General features: G+C 38.1%; 1 protein-coding gene across 5 annotated transcripts in view; it reads right to left on the bottom strand.

The window, feature by feature from the left end:
* The window catches only part of LOC105483229 (Rap guanine nucleotide exchange factor 4), a 309,166-nt gene that overhangs the window by 182,871 nt on the left and 106,329 nt on the right, over nt 1-19,966 (bottom strand). For 2 of the 5 annotated variants that reach the window (XM_011743964.3, XM_011743966.3), the window contains exon 1: nt 6,715-6,907. The exons of the other annotated variants lie outside the window; for them this stretch is intronic. The gene's annotated coding sequence lies outside the window, so the exon portion shown is untranslated. Of the gene's footprint in view, nt 1-6,714; nt 6,908-19,966 lie in introns of those variants that run through there. 5 annotated transcript variants of the gene reach the window in all.

Raw genomic sequence — 19,966 nt, 5'->3', positions numbered from 1 at the left:
GCCTGGGTGACAGAGCAAGACTCTGTCTAAAAAAAAAAAAAAAAAAAAAGCAGTTTTGAGATAGAATAGAAAAGACTTTTGCATTCCAAAATTTTGGCTTAATTAGAGGGACAAATTCTATGAATTTTATACTATAAACAGTAGACTATGGAAGAATGTAAGAAGAAAGTCTGTATTTCAGCCCCAAAGGAGATCAACACAACAAAACTGGTGGTGGTAGTGATGGAACATGTTTGAGAGAGGTTTTTTGTAACAGAAGGGTAATTCAGCAAATTATTGGTGTGGATCAGAAAAACAGGCCCACCCTCAGACTGCACCATTCTGGGGTTAAAATCCAAGTTGAGTTTAGAGTTCTGCTCTCCACATAGAAGGGATCTGTATCCTGCCTCCCAAAGTCAGGCCCGGGGTGATCTAAGTATGGGAGTCAATAGTATGTATGTATTAATGGAAGCCACAGCAATGAATGGCATCTCCCCATTTCTCCCAAAGTCAGAAGAGTGCCCCTGAATACCACTTATATTTTAATAGTGTATAAAGAAAGATAAGCCTACAGAGACTAAGGAATAGGAGAGCACTAAAAACCTGCAAGAAAATGATATTTCAAGAAGGGAAAGGAATCTACAATGTCGAATGCTATAGAAAAATTAAGGACTGAGGCTCTCTTTCACATTCAGAACAAGCAGGCAGGGGATGACTTCAGCTAGCGATGTTTCTGTGGAGTAGCTGGGGTAGAATTTTAATCACAGTGGATTGAGGAGTGTCTGGGAAGGGAAGAAATGGATATAACAAATAGACAATTCCATTACGAAGGTTGGCTATAAAAGGGGAGATAGAGTAGATAAAGGGGTACAAGGGGAAGATGAAGGTTTTGTTTTGCCTTGTTCTCTTTTAAATTGGAATGGTTGGAGCCCATGTACATTCAGATGAGAAGGATCCACTAGGGATGAAAAGGTGAAAGATACAAGAAATGGAGGAAATTATGCATAAAGTAAGCATCCTAAGAGGATGAGAGTGAATGGGGTCCAGGACACAGGTGAAAGGGTCACGGGAGGAAAAACCTCTTCTATCTTAACCTGAGGGACTAGAAATAGATTCGTACAAATTGACATATATATATAATATATATTATATATTTTATATATATATGTATATATAATTGCCAGTATTTGCAATGCCTCCCCCCTTCACTCAAAAGGAGAATAATCTGCTTAGTCAACCATCTATGACTTGTCCTGATGGAGGTAAGAGGAATGGGTGGTGGGGGGAATGGCCAACACCAAGACACACTAGTGTGCTCTACCCATGCAGGAATAAGAGAAGGCAGGCCAGAGTAAGAAGGCAAGGTGGATGAGTGTGGCAGCTGGTGAAGAAACAGAGGAAGAGGGCAGAGGGCGAGAAGAAACGAACGGACACGAGGAGGAGCCAGACTTTGGGGAGAAAGACATGTAAAAACAATTTTTAGGAAATCTAGCTATACATTTTAAGATTAGTGCCCTTTTTGGTCTTGGCTGACTCCTCAAGAAACTTTCAGTAAAGACCTCCTTAGCCTTCCAAGGCTTCCTAGAGTTGGACTTGATTTCACTGTGTTGAACTGTCCACAGGGCAGTTGGTTTTATTTGGGTTATGCAGATTTGTTGGCAGGAAGCTGAAATCTTGCATGGTAAGAGGTGAGGCTGTTTGCAAAAAGTGACCAAGGAGGTGGTTTGGTCAAGGATTTGAGGAGACTAGAAATCTTCAGATACATGTTGGGGAGAATGGTAGAAATGTATTAGGAGAATATGTAAGGATGGCGCAGTTGTGCCGAGGGGTCCAGTGAGGTTGGCGGTGATGGATGTGCCACAGAACCATCTGGACAGTGGTGTGGTTTTCTCTGGCAGTGCTCGGCAGCCTGGCTGGAGGCAAGAGAAAGTCTACAACTGGACTGAGGAAGGGTTGGTATTGGACCTGCTAGGTGACAAGGGCAGGCACAGATCTGCTTCATTCATTTCCAAGAATCCAACACGACAATGTCCGATGCACAGGAGTCACTCCACAAATCTTTCAGATTTTGTTTTTGTTTTGTTTGTTTTTGAGAGACAGTCCTGCTCCATTGCCCAGTCTGGAGTACGGTGGCACGATCTCGGCTCACTGAAACCTCTGCCTCCCAGGTTCAAGCAATTCTCCTGCCTCAGCTTCCTGAGTAGCTGGGACTACAGTCACGTGCCACCATGCCTGGCTAATTTTTGGCATTTTTTGTAGAGACGGGGTTTTGCCATGCTGGCCAGGCTAATCTCGAACTCCTAATAGCCTCAAGTGATCCACCCACCTGGGCCTCCCAAAGTGCAGGGATTACAGGCGTGAGCCTATGTGCCGGGCCAATAACTCTTTGTTGAATGAATGATTGGGAGAACCGATAATATGGACAAGAGGGTGATTAAAATGATAGGCCAGGGTATCCAAACTGAACAGGGAAGGAAGTGAAGACAAGGGGGACCTAAATCGGGGGACGTACACTGGAGGTTCCTCACGTCTACCCAGTCAAGCGCTGGATCCCAGACTCAAGAGATAACTTCTCTGAGGCTGAAGCACCCCCTGGTGGCTCATCCAGGGAGCCATGAAGCCCAGTGTTCCTTCCCCTCAAGAGCAGCATGCACACCTTTTTGTGTTCCTCATTCAACGTCCAGCGCTCTCTTCATTGCCCTTCGACCTCCTTCTCATACGTTAAACCTGCTGCTTCTCCTCTCTTTTAACTTTTGCCCTAGCTACCTCAGGTATCTCTCTCACTACCCGCCTTTTAATCTCATCCTCGTTCTCTTTCCTTTTTCAGTTTGTGAAAACAGCCCAAATCATGGCTGATATGGGTAAAGGTAGAACCCATGATACGCCGGAAATAAGGACAAGGAAATCCTACTTTTCATAATTAAAGAAGTCAATGTCTCAAAGTCAGTGAAGGTGGACACAAATTTTAAAATAGTCACAGCCCATATCATCTTGTAGTTAAGCCTGAGCACTAGCATTCAAAATATTTTCTATCCTGGTGATTACAGCTTCTATTATGTTTTAATTATTGCTTACTGCAATATATAGTTATTGCTTAGTATTGCTTATATATGCTTTAATTATTAACAAGAAAAGTGGTTTTGCTATTAATTTTTTATTGCAATTGTATGTGACTTTGACCCTAGGGTGGGTTGGGTAGACTATTGAAAAGTAGCCTAAATATGTTTACAACATCGCTTCTATAAAGGGCTTGTAAGTGAATATGTGGAAGAAAACCTTTTTGTCAGTTGGGGGTTTGGTGTAATTTTGATTCTTGCTTGAATTTCCTTAAAAATCACAATAAGTTATTTAGGGAATAACAGTTGCCAACCTTTCTGACAAATCATAATGAATGGTTACGTTCTGAAAGGTCGACTAGCCATCTTTTGGCTCCCATTTCCTCTTTAAAACCGAGCTATTTTGAGAATTTCCATTCCTCATGCTCTTTTTGCTTCCCAACCCTGACACTATTTGTATCCCCTCAGTGGCGTTTTTTAACTCAGGAAAACTTAAATAAGTTCCAAGATTGCAGAAGAGCCTTATTATTTGATGACTGTGGGTCTTGTCTGGGAAGAACTCCAAACATAGATTTGCCATTTTAAGCAATTCCTTTGAATTCTCATTCTATTGTCAGCAATAGCCCTGTATTATTGGTTTATTATTGATTTTTCCCTTTCCCTTTACATAAGTTAACTAGAACACTCCAATTTCCTCTTCTCTCTTACTTTTCTTAGTTTATAAGTCCCTGAAAGATTGTGTTGTTTTAACTTTTGATTTTTACAGAACACACACACACACACACATCAGACTTTGCCATAATCATAAACCCATCATTTTTTCACTCCTCACTATGATTCTTTCTTCTTTGTCACCCCATTTTAATACAATCTGCTGCCATATTCTGTCATGTTCCCCTTTGAAACATATTTCAGATTCATCCTTTCCCCCTCATTCCCACGGGCAACATCTTGTCTTAGGTCATATTCTTATCAAAGGTACTGTTCCACCCTCCTAGCTAGCTTTCCTGCTATCCTACTCAGTCCCCCACCTCCCCTGTGCTCCACTGCACACTCAGTCCATGGGGCAAATGATACTGCTAATTCCTGTGAGGGCAGGAGAGCACCTCCTAACACCCAGGTATGTCTCTTCTCTTAATTCTTGTATGATGAATGTTACTTTCTTCATTTCACAAAGGAGGAAACTGCCTCTCCCAAGAGGTTAGGTATTTTGTACCAAACCACCTAACTTGCAAGTGGTCAAGTCACTAGCCCTCAAATCTGAAGAGGGAGGGTGATCTGTGCTGCAACAGAAAAATTAGCATCTGCATAACAAGGGTTTAATATTTAATACCTTTAAAGTTAAGGAACTAGACAGACTTGCCATTATCATATCAAGGGCAATAGTTTTCAAGGGATGGGATTTATAAGAGAAACGTATAAATCCAAGTGTCTGCTCTCAAAGAGTTTTTAATCTAGTTGGTTACAGCATGTATCTAGAACATGCTAGATACACAGCAAATGCTAAATAAACACTTGCTGAAGTTGGGACCAGAGAATGGAAGGTGAGCCCTTGCTGCTGTCTCTGCTTGGTTTGCCACTAATTATACTGTTTAGTCATAGGATGCTTCTTAATATAAAATGCTCTCTCTGACACTTCCTTCTGACCCAGTCCCAAAGAATATCAGAACAATACACTGTTAAGAAAAAAGACATTGAGATTACTGGGCTGCCTTCCAAGCTGCAGGGGCCGATTTATTTTTTCCTAACTACAAGATAATTATTGCTGGATATTATTATGGGATTTTTCCATATGTCCTTTAGTTAGGACAGTGATGACCCAATGCTGCCTTTTAATGTACTCTGATCTCCTGCCAGCTTACCTCATTCTATCATTTTGTCTTTGGTTTTTATTTTTGTGATTATTCAAACTTCCCATCGCCTAATCAATACCTCATTTGGCCGTTGCTGCTATTGACAACACACTTCGACAAAGACTCTTTGAAAAGGGTCTTTTTTGCTGGCAGTGGGCTCATTTAAAGCAAGTTCTTGCTACGTGCATCATTTTGGCAAACAAGGACAAGTTCAAGGAAATTAGAGGCCAAACTTGACAGAGCACTGGGTGCAGCTGCTGGCCCAGCTGTGCAGTGATTCTCAACTGGTCCATTACCTCCAAAACTCAACTATTCAGCACAGCTTCCCTAGTCCAGCACTCCTGTCGGTCTAATATATTTGGCAACAGCCATTATTTCAGAAATGAATGCTCATGTGTATTTATAGCAAATCACATGCCTGCTCTATCAACAATTAAACAGATTAAGATTCAGCAGACATATTCCTCTAATTAGGACAAGATGGAAGACATAGCATATAGAACGCTGTAGTTTGGTCAAGGTTTATTCTTTCCTAACAAGACTGCCATACCACATTTCATCAGTCAAACACCTAGGCTCTCCAGGGACACCATCTTCCTGGTATAGCATTCACTTCCTGTGCCTGCCCCATGGAATTTTCGGTCAGGGGATTCTATTTGCGACTGGCACTTCAAGATCCCCCCTTTTCCTTCCCTGCAACCACACTACAGGATCAATGGACTGTTTTAAGGCTTGTTTTGAAATAGCATGTGGACAGCATCATGTGGTCACTAATTTCATTCAGTTACATCCTTCCCCTGAGCCTCAGTGTATGCTGTATGCTCACACTTAAGTAGTGTCTCCTCTGAACAAAAGCCTGATCACACTGTCTGGGCCATAAATTCCATCTTGCCTCGCTCTTGCCCATGCATTATTTAAGCAATCTTCTCGGTGAGCCGGCATGAGAATTTCCCTCAGAGCAACAATCAGCAGGCGCTTTAAGCCCTGTTCTAACGGGAAATGTAGGATATCTCAGAGAGTTCCACCCATTCATAGTCTCGATAATGAAATATGATAATCTAATTTGGTAAAAATAAACTGTGAAATCAGAGATTTGAGGCAAAAACTTTAAAGATGCAATTCAGACTAGCAATCAATGCTCATTCAGTTTCTGTACCATCTCAGCTTTCTCCTTGTGCAGATGCTTAAGTGATGCTAAATTAAATAATTGACAAATTTTTAAAACTGCTGAAAATTACCATCTGTACTTAATTTTGGAATATAAAAAGGTCCATAGAAAACACCCTTTATGATTATTTTGTCTAATAACAGATATGAAACAATACAAACATCCCAGTCATAAAATATAATCCATTTCTAGCAGGCTGGCTTTACATATTTAAACATAGTTTTTCAAAACAAAAGACCACAGGAGGAGTGAAATGCTGGGTGACAAATACATTCAAAAAAAAAAAAAACAATTGCCAAATAACTGAGTTTTTCATTTCAGATCTACTCTTCTAACCCTTCACTTCCCCGTAAAACAAAACCCAAAAAAAAAAAAAAAAAAAAAAAAAAAACCCAAATAAACAAAACTCACCCACAGGCTTCCTGCAGACAGTTATGACAACCATTACTTTTTTTACATTTCTCTTCTAGATAAACACTGGATTAAACTGTTCTCTGTTAAGAACTTTATTAGGTTGATACTACATTTATACAAAATGAAGTCTACTACTGTAAATAAACATGCTTGAGGCTTCCATGAAAACACAGCGAAGAGAAACAAGCTCCCTGTATATGTGAACACACTGCTAAATACATGGATAAAACAAGCTGAAACTTACACCAGACACTTCTCCCAGGTCCACCACGGCAGGAGCCCTAGGGGTACATTCTAGTTTTTTTTTAAATCCATGTTCTCCTCTTCTCACTGATGGGACTACTCAGGCACATGGTCAAGTTGCAATCAGCTTCTCCCTTAGTGATGTATGAGAGCTGGACTGATTTATCTTGGCTTTTCTGCAGCATATTAGCACTAATGTTTCTGCGTATGCATCCTACCTTTCTTTAGCCGTAGCCCCAGCTTTATCATTGGTAATCTAAATTAAAGAGCCAGTGAATAGAGCAGGGTTGTTGTCCCCCACCCCTCCCTGTTTTCCATGAAACAATTGCCAGGCAGTCACTCCCGGACAAGGATTCCACTGTTTATTCTACCGAGCCTCCTCTTCAATATTCCATTGAGACTGGAAGTCAGAGTCGCAAAAGGATAGGTCCAGCGAGACTGTCTTAGTTCAAAGGTACATTTATGATTTATGCTCGAAAACAGTAGATGGCCTCAGGAAATATAAAGAGAGCTGTCATTTACCAGTTTTTCAGCCCAGAATTCAGAATCGACACTATTTATAAAAACAGAGCAACTTGATACTTCACTTACTGCCCAGGGTGCACTTTACCTTCAGGGGACTCTTTCTGAGAAATCTCTTCCTTTTTCCACCAGTATTTGTTTTATATACACATGCTTAAATGTTTATTTTAATGAGGTTTATGAGTGCTATGACTTAGCAAGTTGCATACAAGAAGCATAAAATGCTGTAAAAATTTGGGGAAATCCATCAAACAAATCATTATTAACCTTGTTGCAACCTGCTATCAACGAACAGCAGCTTGAAGCAGGAGCTAAAGGCTGTATTTAATTCATGAGCTGTCAATTCCTTTCTTTAAAACATGTTTAAAATTTTCTCAACTTCCACAAATGTTTGAGAAGAAGAAATATATCAGAGTACATTTTCATATGAAAGTTTTTAATCTCTTGAAAATGTTGCTGCCTTAGCAGCATCTCAATGCTTTTTAAACTCAGATTTACGATGATTACTGAAGTAATATTAGGTTTATTTTCTCATTTTACTCAGCAAGACTTTTAAACAACTGTTAAGCAACAGAATTTGGTGGATAATAAAGCATACCAAGTTTCATCTCTATTTTTGTGTATTTTGTTAAGGGAATACATGATCGTTTTCATAATTTTAAACATGTTATTGCATTTTAAATTAAAAAATTAACAAATTTAACATACCCATTTTCATGTAGGCATAATATACAGACTTGTCATAAAAATAGCTTTATATATTCATTTCCCTAATCCTTGACATCTACATTTCTTCAATTTTTCATTATAAAATAAAATGTCTCATCAGAAATGCAAAATACTCACATTTCAGGTTCTTCCCAACCCCACCCCCCAAAAATAGAAAAAGGTAATCTCAAACTTTATGCTTCTCAGCATTTTTAAAAATTTCAGTCACGAGAAATAACTTAAGAGGCTGGTTAGAGACTATCCAGGGTATCAGTTCTTAGATTATAACCCTTGGGTAAACTTTAAAAACATGTATTGATTTCTATGCTCTAAAACTTGGTTATACTGAACTGCTCCACAAACATCTAGAGAAATTATTTTAAAAATTTAAGTCTGGGCTTGTCACTTGGCTGCTTAAAACTCTGCATAGCTTCCCATTACTCTTAGGATGAAAGCCAAAATCTTTATCATGGCCTTCAATGACTCAGTTTTATTTCACTGGGAAGATAAGCCCACCTTCCCAGAGCTGACTGGCTGGCATTCAGAACCATCAATCAATCAAGTATTGAGCCCCTGCTCTTTATGGGCCGGTCACTGGAGTATGGTATCCGAGCACTGGTTTGGGATGCCTAGAGAATTCCAGGAGCACATACACAGGGCTTCTCCTTCAATTTGAAAGTAATATACATGAACAAGATTTCACTACTCTACAAGTCAGTTTATGAACTATGACAAAATCAATAAGAGCAAGCCAGACTTTGAAAATACATCATAAAGATAAAATCAAGGGGTAAGAAGAATAAGATGAAATTAATCATTTGATGAATGTTAATTCAAACTGACTTAGGCTAAAGGGGAAAAAGGGAAACAGTCAAGAAAGAGCATAAACTCAAAAACAAGAATTGCTCAAGCCTGGTCCTGTTGTTAGGCTTTGAAAGTCATGACTCACATCAGCTAAATTACATTTTTAAAAGTTTACCATTTATCCATAACTGTGGTTCTGAGTGTTTTCAACAACTAACGCATATATGTTCATTACATTACTGTAGATATTATCTTCCTCTAAAAGTTCTCTTTATTTTAGTCACTGAAAGAATCACATAATAAACTTCAGCAGTTTTCTTTTTTTTTTTTTTTTTTTTTTTGAGACAGGGTCTTGCTCTGTCACCCAGGCTGGAGTACAGCCGTAGTTCATGTAGGTAGGTCATGGCTCGCTGCAGCCTCAGACTCTCCAGGGCTCAAGTGATCTCCCACCTCAGCCTCCCAGGTATCTGGGACTGCAGGCATGTCACCACACCCGGCTAATTTTTGTATTTTTTGTACACAGGGGGTTTTGCCATGTTTCCCAGGCTGGTCTCAAACTCCTGGGCTCAAGTGATCCTCCCACCTCAGCCTCCCAAAGGGCTGGGATTATGGGCATGAACCAAGGCGCCTGGCCTATTTCACCAGTTTCTATGTAAGATGGCCCAAGCCTCTGAAAATATGGGATTTTCATAACTAAAGATCTACTTTGTAGTTAACCAAGAGCTCATGATCCTTGAATGCAACTTGTATATAAACTTGTGTCTCAAATAATGTATACATCCAAAGACATATGAAGCATCCACTGAGTAATGAGATCTTAGGATGAGTCCAGTGCATAAGGAATTGATATCATAAGGCCCCATAAGTTCCAGAACATTTCTAAGACTTCCTTCCATTGCCCTGAAAATTCACACCATTAAAAGCTCCCATTGGAAGAAATCCTAAGACTTGGATTTGCCTGTCTTCAAATCATGGCTTTGCCACTTACCAGCTGTATGACCTTGGGTAACGTACTAAGACTTACTCTGTGTATGTGGGTGTGGGGGTGTGTGTGTGTGTGTGTGTGTGTGCATATTTTAAATTCACCTGTAAAGTGGGATAATAGAGTTCTGCTTCTAGTCATGAAAGTAATTTATATCAGGCCAGCCCTCCCACAGATAACAATTATAAGTCCTGGATAAAATATTTAAAAACAATAACAAAATTATCTGAAGGCAGTGGAGAATGACTGAGAACAGGCAGATATAAAGGTGGTGGGGGGCTGACACTTAGAATGGCACTTGATAAATTACCAAATTTTTATAACTTTTCATCTAAGGCCAAGGCCCAGTCAGTTCCACGGTATGGCCAGAGTCAGATAAAAGCCTGTAGTTGCCCTGGTTGAGGAACCAGAGGACAGAGTTCAGGGAGATTACAGCAGCTGGAAAATAAAGGAGGAAATCCCAGAGAGAAGACAGCCACAGAGGGAAAGCCCCAGATTCACTACATGAGATCTGACCAAATCTCTGACTGATCCCAATACTATATATATGTGAAGCAGACTCCAAGTCACTCAGTTAAGGCGAAAGAACTGAACAGAGATGTCTGCTGCTATCTCAGGGAAAACAAAATTGGAATTTGAGTTTTGCCACTTAACTGCCTGCAAAAACAGAAAATCAATACTCTTTAAAGGCATATGACAGTATTCAGAATCTCTGTAATGTATCACTCACAATGTCCAGAGTACATTCCAAAATTACTACACATGCAAAGACACAAAAATATATAACCCATCCTCAAAAGAAACCAACCAAAAGAGACCAACTCTGAGATAATTCAGATATTAGAATTAACAGACAAGGACTTTAAAGCAGCTATTGTAACTAAGTGCTCAAGGGCATAAAAGAAATCTCAGCAGAGAAGTACAAGTTATTAAAAAGTACCAAGTGAAAATTCTAGAACTAAAAAATACAGTATCTGAAAAAAATTCACTGAATCGACCCAACAACAGATTGGAAAAATAATAATAAAATGTGTCAGTGAACTTAAGGATAGAACAATAGAAATTAACCAACCTGAAGAACAGAGAAAATTCTTTTTAATGAAGAAGGCCTTAGGGATCAATGGGATATAACAGCATATGTATAACCGGAATTCCAGAAGGACAAGAAGAGAGAGAATAGACAGAAAAAATATTTAAAGAAATAACTCAAATTTTCCAAAAGTTGGTTAAAAAGCAGATATAAACTTAAAAAACCAAGATTCTCAGCAAACCCCAAACCAGATAAATAAAAAACAAAACAAAAACCCATGCCAAGGCATATCATATTCAAACTATTAAAATTCAAAGATAAAGTGAGAAACTTAAAAGCAACCAGGGGGAAAATGGCATACTACATATAGGAGAAAACTATATTAGTAGTAACTTTCCATCAAAATTCACAAAGAATAGAAGATAATGGAATGACATCGTTAAAATACCAACAGGAAAACACCACTTGTCAAGCTAGAATTCTATTTGTCAAGATAGAATTCTATATCCAACAAAAATATTCTTCAACACTGGAGGCCAATGAAGACATTTTCAGAAAAACAAAACCTAAAACACTTAATCTCCAGCAGACCTGCATTACTTGAAACATTGAAGAAAGCTCTCCAGGATGAAGGTAAAAGACACCAGATGGTTAGCCAGCTCTATAGGAAGGAAAGAAGATCACTGGAAATGTCAATATGTGGGGAAATATGAAAAACAGACACACACTTCAAAAATATTACTTGTATTACAGGCAACCATTGACATAAAAATTCTAACACTATATTTTGGAGTTTATAACATAGACTAAGATGTAATATCATCAACAATAACATAAAGGATGGGGGGGCAATAAATGAAATTATACAATTTCCAGATTCAATATTTGACATGAAGCAGTACAATATGAATTCTAAGTGGAATGTGAAAAGAACCTTCTAGAAGGTTCTCCCTTCTAGAAGAAACTTGCCAATCAGCTGTGAAGAGTGCAGCTAGCTGACAGCATCCAACTGCAGTGATTTTTAGATCTATTGTGAGTGAATCAAAGCTATGTTCTTTAGTCAATGATAAGCATGGTAGGGAGGGCCATCATTTCTGCCCAATGCAAAACTTGTTTACAAGCAATTTTTGCATCAATACTCTCCATCGGGCTTGCAGAGACATTCTCAAAACTGTGCTGCAGTCTGAGGCTCTTTCTCTTTCATCCTCCTTCCTTCTGCCCCTTTCATGGGTAACAAACTCTCTCTCTTTCTCCTCTTTATTTTTGTTGGCATTGCACCCAATAAAGCTCTTGTACTTATAACTCAGTCTTGGTATCTGCTTCCTAGGGAATCAAACTAAAGTAGAATTCTATTTCAAAAATCTAATTGATCCAAAATAAGGCAAAAAAGGAAGAGAGAGGAATAAAAAAGCAGATGGAACAACAACAATAAAAATAGCAAAATGGTAAACCTAAATCCAATCATATAAATAATTACATTAAATGCAAATGGACTAAACACTCCAATTAAAAACAGAAATTGTCAGAATGGATAAAAAAAGCAAAATTCATCTACATGTTCTCTATACCTTTTATATACAAAGAAACAGAAAATAAAAGCTTGGAAAAATATACACCATGAAAAGAGAAAGCATAAGAAAGCCACAGTAGTTATATTAATATTCTATGAATTAGATTTGAAGGCAATAGAGTATCACCAGACAAAAAAGGTGAATTTTATAACGATAAAGAGTAATTCATCTAAAAGAAATAAAAATAATAAATGCATACATGCCTAATAACAAAATGTTATAAAGCAAAAAATTAAAAAAATTATTGAAGAAAAAGACAAATCTGCAATCATACTTGGAGATTCTAATACTGTTCTCTCAATAATTGTTAGAATAAGACAAAAAAGTCAGTGGAGACATACAAGACCTGAACATCACTACCAACTAACTACATGGACCTAATTGACATTTAAAAAACACTACACCCAACAGCTGCAGAATGCACATTCTTTTCAAGTATGCATGATAGATTTACCAAGATAGGAATACCTTGGTAAATATAAAGAAATCTCAACAAGAAATATAAGTTATTAAAAGGTACTGAGCAAAAACCCTAGTGTGCTATAAATAAATCTAAACAAATTTCAAAAGACGGAAATCCTAAAAAATATGTTTTCTGACAATTTAATTAAACCAAAAATCAATACCAACAAGATATGTAGGAAACTCAAAAATATATGGAAACTGACAACAGAGTTCTAAAGAACCCATGGGCCAATGAAGACATCATAGGGGAAATACACAGTATTTTGAACAGAATGATAATGAAAGTGCAACATACCAAAATCTGTAGAAAACAAAGCAATGCTTAGAGGAAATTTATAGCTTTAAATGTTTATAACAGAAAAGAAGAAAGGTATAAAAGCGATGACCCAAGTTTCCATCTTTAGAAGCTAGAAAAAAAGAACAAATGAAACCCAAAGTAAAGAGAAGGAAGGAAGGAATTTTTTAAGTCAGAAATCAATGAAATAGAACACAGAAAGCCAACAGAAAAATTAAAAAAAAAAAAAGTTGGTTCTTTGAAAAGGAGGTATCTCTGCAAATTCTGATACACTGAAAAGATAATAACTATAATAAACAACTCTATGTCAATACATTTGAACACTTGGATTAAACAGACAAGTTCCTCCAAGAATATAAAATTTACCAAAATTGACACAAGATGAAATTAAAAATCTTTAATAGTGCCATATCTATTAAAGCAATTGAATGTGTTATCAAAATCCTCATAAAGAAAACTCCACTACAAATGCTTTCATGGTATTCTATCAAATATTTATGGAAAAAAAATATCAATCCTACATGACTTCTTCAGAAAATGAAGGAAGATGGGACAATCCCCAACTCATTTTATGAAGCCAGCATAATCCTGATACCAAAATCTGATGAAAACATATTAGAAAAAAATTTCTATGAACATAGACACAAACATCCTTAACAATTATCAGCAAATATCAGCAAATCAAAGCTAGCAATATATATCAATAAAAAGGACAATCATTCTTTTTACATAATAGAGTTTTTACATAATAGGTAGAGTTTATTTCGGGAGTGTAACACTGTTCTAATATTTAAAAATCAACCCATGTAATGCATCATATCACTAGAATAAAAGAGAACAAATATGTAGCTCTTACTAATATGTTCAGAAACAGCATTTGACAACATTTAATATCAATTTGTGATTTTTTTAAAAACTCTCATCAAATTCAAAATAAAAAGATATTTCCTTAATATACAGTTAAAAATAACATTTAATGATGAAATATTGAATGATTTTCCCCTAAGATCAATGACAGGGAAAGGATGTCCATTATTACCACTTCTATTCACCCCTGTGCTGGTGGTCCTTGCCAGTGCGATAAGGCAGGAAAAATAAGTAAAAAGCATAAAGATTAGAAAGAAAGAAGTAAGACTCCCCTTATTTGCAGATAACATGATTGTTTATATAGAAGAATCACAAGGAAGTTGAAACCGGGTAACACTAGTAATACCTATCTCATATAGTTGTTAGAAGGATTAAATGAGTTTAAATTTGGTATGTTTAAAACTCTACCTGATACAAGTAAGCACTATATAAGGGTTAAGTAAAGTTAAACAAATCCAAATATAAAATCTGAGAAGGGTTACATATCATATCAACTTATTGACAATTCATCAAAATAGCTAAAAGAAGCCTTAAGGAAGAAAACCTTAAAGAATAAGGAAGCTTATCTTCATTCTGGGGCTCATGTTATGAAAATGTTCAGGGAAAGTAACACTGGGATGCCTAGAATATGACCAGTCCTCACTGACATTCCTAAAATAGAAAGATGAAATGTGCTACAATGTGGTGACACTGTCTGCAGAGTTACTGCTTTCATATATGATCTAATATGTCTATACAGTTATACAAACAAATCCAGGCATTATTTTTAATGAGCATGTACTTTGCTGTGATCTATAAATATTCATGGAAAAATATCCATGAAAGACATTGAAGTAAAAAATCAGTTTGCATAATCATATTTACAGCATAATTCAATTTTTTAAAACTTTTTAGTTTCAGGGGTACATGTACAAGTTTGTTCCATAGATAAATTGCAAGTCTCGGGAGTTTGATGTATATATTATTTCATCACTCAGGTAATAAACATGGTACCCGACAGGTACTTTTTTAATCTTCACCCTCTTGCCACCCTCTACCCTCCACCTTTAAGTAGGCCCTGGTGTCTATTGTTCCCTTCTTTGTGTCCATGTGTTCCCACTGTTTAGCTCCCACTTATAAGTGAGAACATGGCAGTGTTTAGTTTTCTGTTCCTGTGTTAGTTCACCTAGGATAATGACTTCCAGTTCCAACTGTGTTGCTGCAAAGAACACTATCTCATTCGTTTTTATGGCTGTGTAGTATTCCATGGTGTATATGTACCACATTTTCTTTTTCTAGTCTATCATTGATGGGCATTTAAGTTGATTCCATGTCTTTGCTATTGTGAATAGTGCTGCGATGAACATACATGTCCACGTGTCTTTATAGTCACTCGATACTTGGCCAAATAGGCCTAACAGACAGCTACAGAACTCTCCACCCCAAAACAACAGAACATATATTCTTCTCATCGGCACATGGCATATAGTCTAAAATTGACCACACAATCAGTCATAAAACAATTCTCAGCAAACTCAAAAAAACAAATCATACCAACCACACTCTTAGACCACAGTGCAATAACAACAGAAATCAATACCAAGATCACTCAAAACCATACAATTACATGGAAATTAACCTGCTTCTGAATGAGTTTTGAGTAAACAATGAAATTAAAGCAGAAATCAAGAAATTCTTTGACACTATCGAGAACAAAGATACAGCATACCAAAATCTCTAAGACACAGCTAAAGCTGTGTAAAGAGGAAAGTTTATAGTGCTAAATATTCATGACAAAATGTTAAAAAGATCTCAAATTAACAACCTAACACCACACCTTAAAGAACTAGAAAAGCAAGAGTGAACCAACCCCAAAGCTGGCAGAAGACAAGAAATAACCAAAATCAGAGCTGAACTGAATGAAAATGAGATGCAAAAAAACCATACAAAAGATCATTGAAACCAGAACTTGGTTCTTTGAAAGAATTAATAAGATAGATAAGACTGCTAGTTAGACTAACAAGGAAAAAAGAGAGAAGATCCAAATAATTCAATTTTTAAAGCAAAAAAGGAGGTACATATATAATAATTACATTGATGTGTCCATAGAAAAATGTCTGGAAGTACACAGATAAAAGTGTTAATAGTAGATAGTTCTGGCTAGTGGGAGTGGAGAAAAATTTTCTTTACTTTATATCTTTTGCATATTGTTTGAATTCTAAATAATATTTGTTAATATTTTTACTTTTTAATTTAAAAATTTTAAAAACCTAACTAAAGCAAAAAACATTGACATTTAAAAGTCACGATTTTTTTCTGAGTCAAATAAGATGAAAAGAACTCTTCCTTTGTTTCCTTTAAACAAAGGTAAATTTTTATTTTGGGCATCAAGATCATATTCCAGATGCTTTTACCTTTAAGATTCTTCTCAGCATCCCCAACTCCCTCCTCTCCAAGTAGGAAATAGAATAAAACATGGGTCAGGTAAAATGAAAGGGTCAGTCTATCCTTAGCTACACAGGCTCATCAAAACTGAGAGCACGAAGAGGGCAAAGGTCTTGATTCCCCTGTCAGCCTGTCTGCTTACCTCTAATTCTTGCCTTCTGACTGCACCATGACTCCAGGAACTGGTTTCCCCAACTCCTATCTCTGGATCCATGGAGACCAGTACAGAGGCACACGGACCAAGGACAATCCATCACCGCTGAAAGCACAGTGTTTTAGTAAGAATAACCTTAGATAATGTCTAATTCATCTACAGACAAGCAATTTTCAGGTAAGGAAACTGGGGTCCAGAAAAATGAAGCAACTTGCCCAAGGGCACACAGTCACTAAGAGATCTTAGTGGTCTAAGCAGGTCTCCTGAGCATCAAGATAGTGTCTTTTCCATTATGACCGAGAAAGGACAGAAAAGGGCATGTCCTATTAATGTTGGACCAGCGGTTGTGCTTTCATGTACAAAGATAGTACATTAGGATGCAGGCTCAACGAGGCACTGAGGAGAGCAATCTTCCTGACTTTATCATACTGCCCCAAATTGCAGTGCAAACATCAAAAACTGGCTCTGTTACTCTTTTACTTTCATTACCGATATTCCATATGATATACACTTTCTCTACAAACAATCCCGAGTATAAAAGAGAGAATTTTCCCTATTTGAGATATGCCTTCTGGCCATATCATTCAGAGATGTTTTTAGTATGTAACTAACACTAATAAAGGGCTCTTATTAGAATGTTTTCCGCATTTTATAGGCAATAGGAAAGCTGGAGATATTTAAACTAATGCAGTGTGTTCTATTATGTTCTGTCATACTGTTTTTTATAGTGAGAACTATAAATCAGTTTCTAAGGTTTAGGCGGTAAACCAACGATTAGGCTCTGCAATTACATAAAATCAATAAATCAGAGACTGACTGAATCAAGTTGTTTGGCAAACTTGTCCAGACCATAAAGAAATCCCTCATACCTCTCTGCTAAAAAAAAAAAAAGAAAAGCTCCCAGAGAACAGTCATTATTCTTACCTATTTATCAATATAAGTTTTCTAAAGCCCTCTGCTATAGATGGTTATTTATTAACACTGATTAGTGGTTATAATGTACTCAAAATTATAAAATAGTCACCTTTAGTCAACATCACCTTTTTTCACTAATTCAGCCTTCTAACTTATTGTAAGCTCCTCTGATGCATTAGAAATATGATTCAATTAAATACACCCTTGAGTGTGCAGGAAGATATCTTGGTACCTGCATTCCTTACAAGAAGCTGAAGTGGGTGCTGAGGAGGCAGGCCCCTTGCTAGACTCAAAGGCTGCTCACACATGCTATATTCCCACCCCTCCCCGAGACACTTCCTTGCTAATGATTTTCCAACACTGAAGCTTTGCAAAACTTTGATCTTTTGTGAAAACTCTGTAAGATGATAAAAATCTTCCAGCTGAACAAACAGACTAGGGCGGAAAGACCATCCGCTTAGCAAAGACCATCCCCTTAGCATTTACCCTGACTCCACCCCAGTGTTTCATTAAAGTGGTATCTTTCAAAATATGCAGATGACACAGTAATACTTTGAACAAACAAACGAATTATGTGAGCCTCTATAGGCAATTTACTCAAGGTAATTAAGAATGCTAAACCAAACAAATTATCATTTTAAATGGCAAGTAAGTTTTAATTAAACTTGATTTCTATACTAAAAATGAAACTACCAGCTCAACAGAAAGGATCTAGTGTGAATCAACAGGCAAAGCATCAAGAAGGGGCTGGCAGGGGAAGAATGTATACCCTGACTTTTGATTTACAAGATTAGAACCAGGTGTCACTGCACTGTCACTGGACACTGGCTCAGGGAGAAGTGCCCTGTGCATGAGTTTAGAATTTATAGAACGTATTTGGGGTGTCTCAAGCATGAGGACATTTTAAATGGTAAAAATGCTAATCAATAACAGAATCAACTAAAACCCAAGGTAGTTTCTTTCCAACTAGACTCTCAATCTTTGTCTTCCATTATACAAAGGAACCCAGCAAGCTACTGCCCACCCCAGAGATTAAGAGTCCTTCTGTAAGGGGTTGGGGGATGTGGAGATCCCTAGTAGAATGTCAACAGAGGATGATGACCACCACTCGTGAGATAATTGTGTATGATGGACCACGTCAATGGGCGCCAATCAATAACCATGAAAATAAACATGCCACAGAATAAGAAAGACCCCCAGAGTCGTCCCAAGAGGGACAAGGCTAACACATGGTCCTATTAAAGTAGATTACACCTTCAGAATAACATAATCTCAAAAATAATTATAGTCTCTTAAAAGTTTCACACAATCTCTGAAACTACACTATGTCCCTGCGCTTTTAAATGTTTTGTCCCAGTAAGGTAATGGGACTCTGATTAGACCCCAGCCACCAGTACTGGCCACCAATAAAGCCCTCAAAGAACCACCTGCTTTCTTCTCCACATGAAGCACCTTGCCTGCTTCAGCCTCCAGGGTCTTCCCACTTCCACCTTCAGCCCAGCGTCCCACAGGAACACACACGATGTGTCCTGCCCCTTCAGTCCTGGCTTTCTGGTCAGGCGAGATGTCCCAGGGCAGGAGCCAAGGAGGAGGCTGAGAGCATGAGCCAGGCGGTGGCAGGGTGGAACGGGAGGAGCCTGAGCACAGGCTGGGGAAGCCATGCTAAGTCACCACCTCTGGCATCTGGATACAGTCACCCTGCCACGCGAGACCATTTTCATATTGTTTCCCTAAATAGTATGCTCTCAGGGTGACCCTAGGAGCACTATTAAGATATTTGTGACGGTGTTAAGAAGTCTGTGTCAAGCTTGTGTTCCAGGAAGCAGTGAGAACTTCAGATGGCTGTATTTTCTCTTCTGTACCTGTGCCTGCAGTCTAAAGAGGCAACCCTGCAACCACTAACTCTGGAACTAGAGAAGGAAGAACACTGCCTCTAGAAACGAAGAGACCAGAACAGGCCCATATGTCCCCAATTCTCATATTTGCTCCTGATTCTTGCCAGAATGGGATTCAATCATCCATTAATTCATCAAACAACCACCGGGCAGCTTCTACATGCCAGGCACTGTACTAAGTTCCAGTCCATCCTCAAGTTGCTCACATTCCACAGGAAGGAGAGACATGCAAACAGGCAATTCCAAAAACATGTGCTGGAAACTCATAATGGCATGGCAGTGTCTGGGAGGAGCACAGAGCATCTGTGGAGTGGCATAGTCAGGGGAGCAGACTGAAAAAGCTGCCTGTGACCAAACATCAGTCCCATCAGAATGTGTCTGCTCCTGTGACCCACCAGCACAGGGGCTAGGCTGGGCCTGGTGTGAGAAGGGCCCCGTCTCCTACAGTAGAGCAGAAATCTCAAGAATGCAGGACCATATTCCCAGTGTCTAGCACAGAGCGTGGTTCACCATGAGGGCTATTCAACAAACATCTGTTGAGTAAATGTATGATCTAAGAACTCAGATCTGCCACTGGGACTTTTTTTTTTTGGCCAGAATCTGGGAGAGGGAGGATCTTAG

The sequence above is a fragment of the Macaca nemestrina genome, chromosome 11 (assembly GCF_043159975.1).
Source record: "Macaca nemestrina isolate mMacNem1 chromosome 11, mMacNem.hap1, whole genome shotgun sequence".
Lineage (NCBI taxonomy): Eukaryota > Metazoa > Chordata > Mammalia > Primates > Cercopithecidae > Macaca > Macaca nemestrina.
Note: the sequence above shows the minus strand (reverse complement) of the source record. Positions and strands in the feature narration are given on the sequence as shown.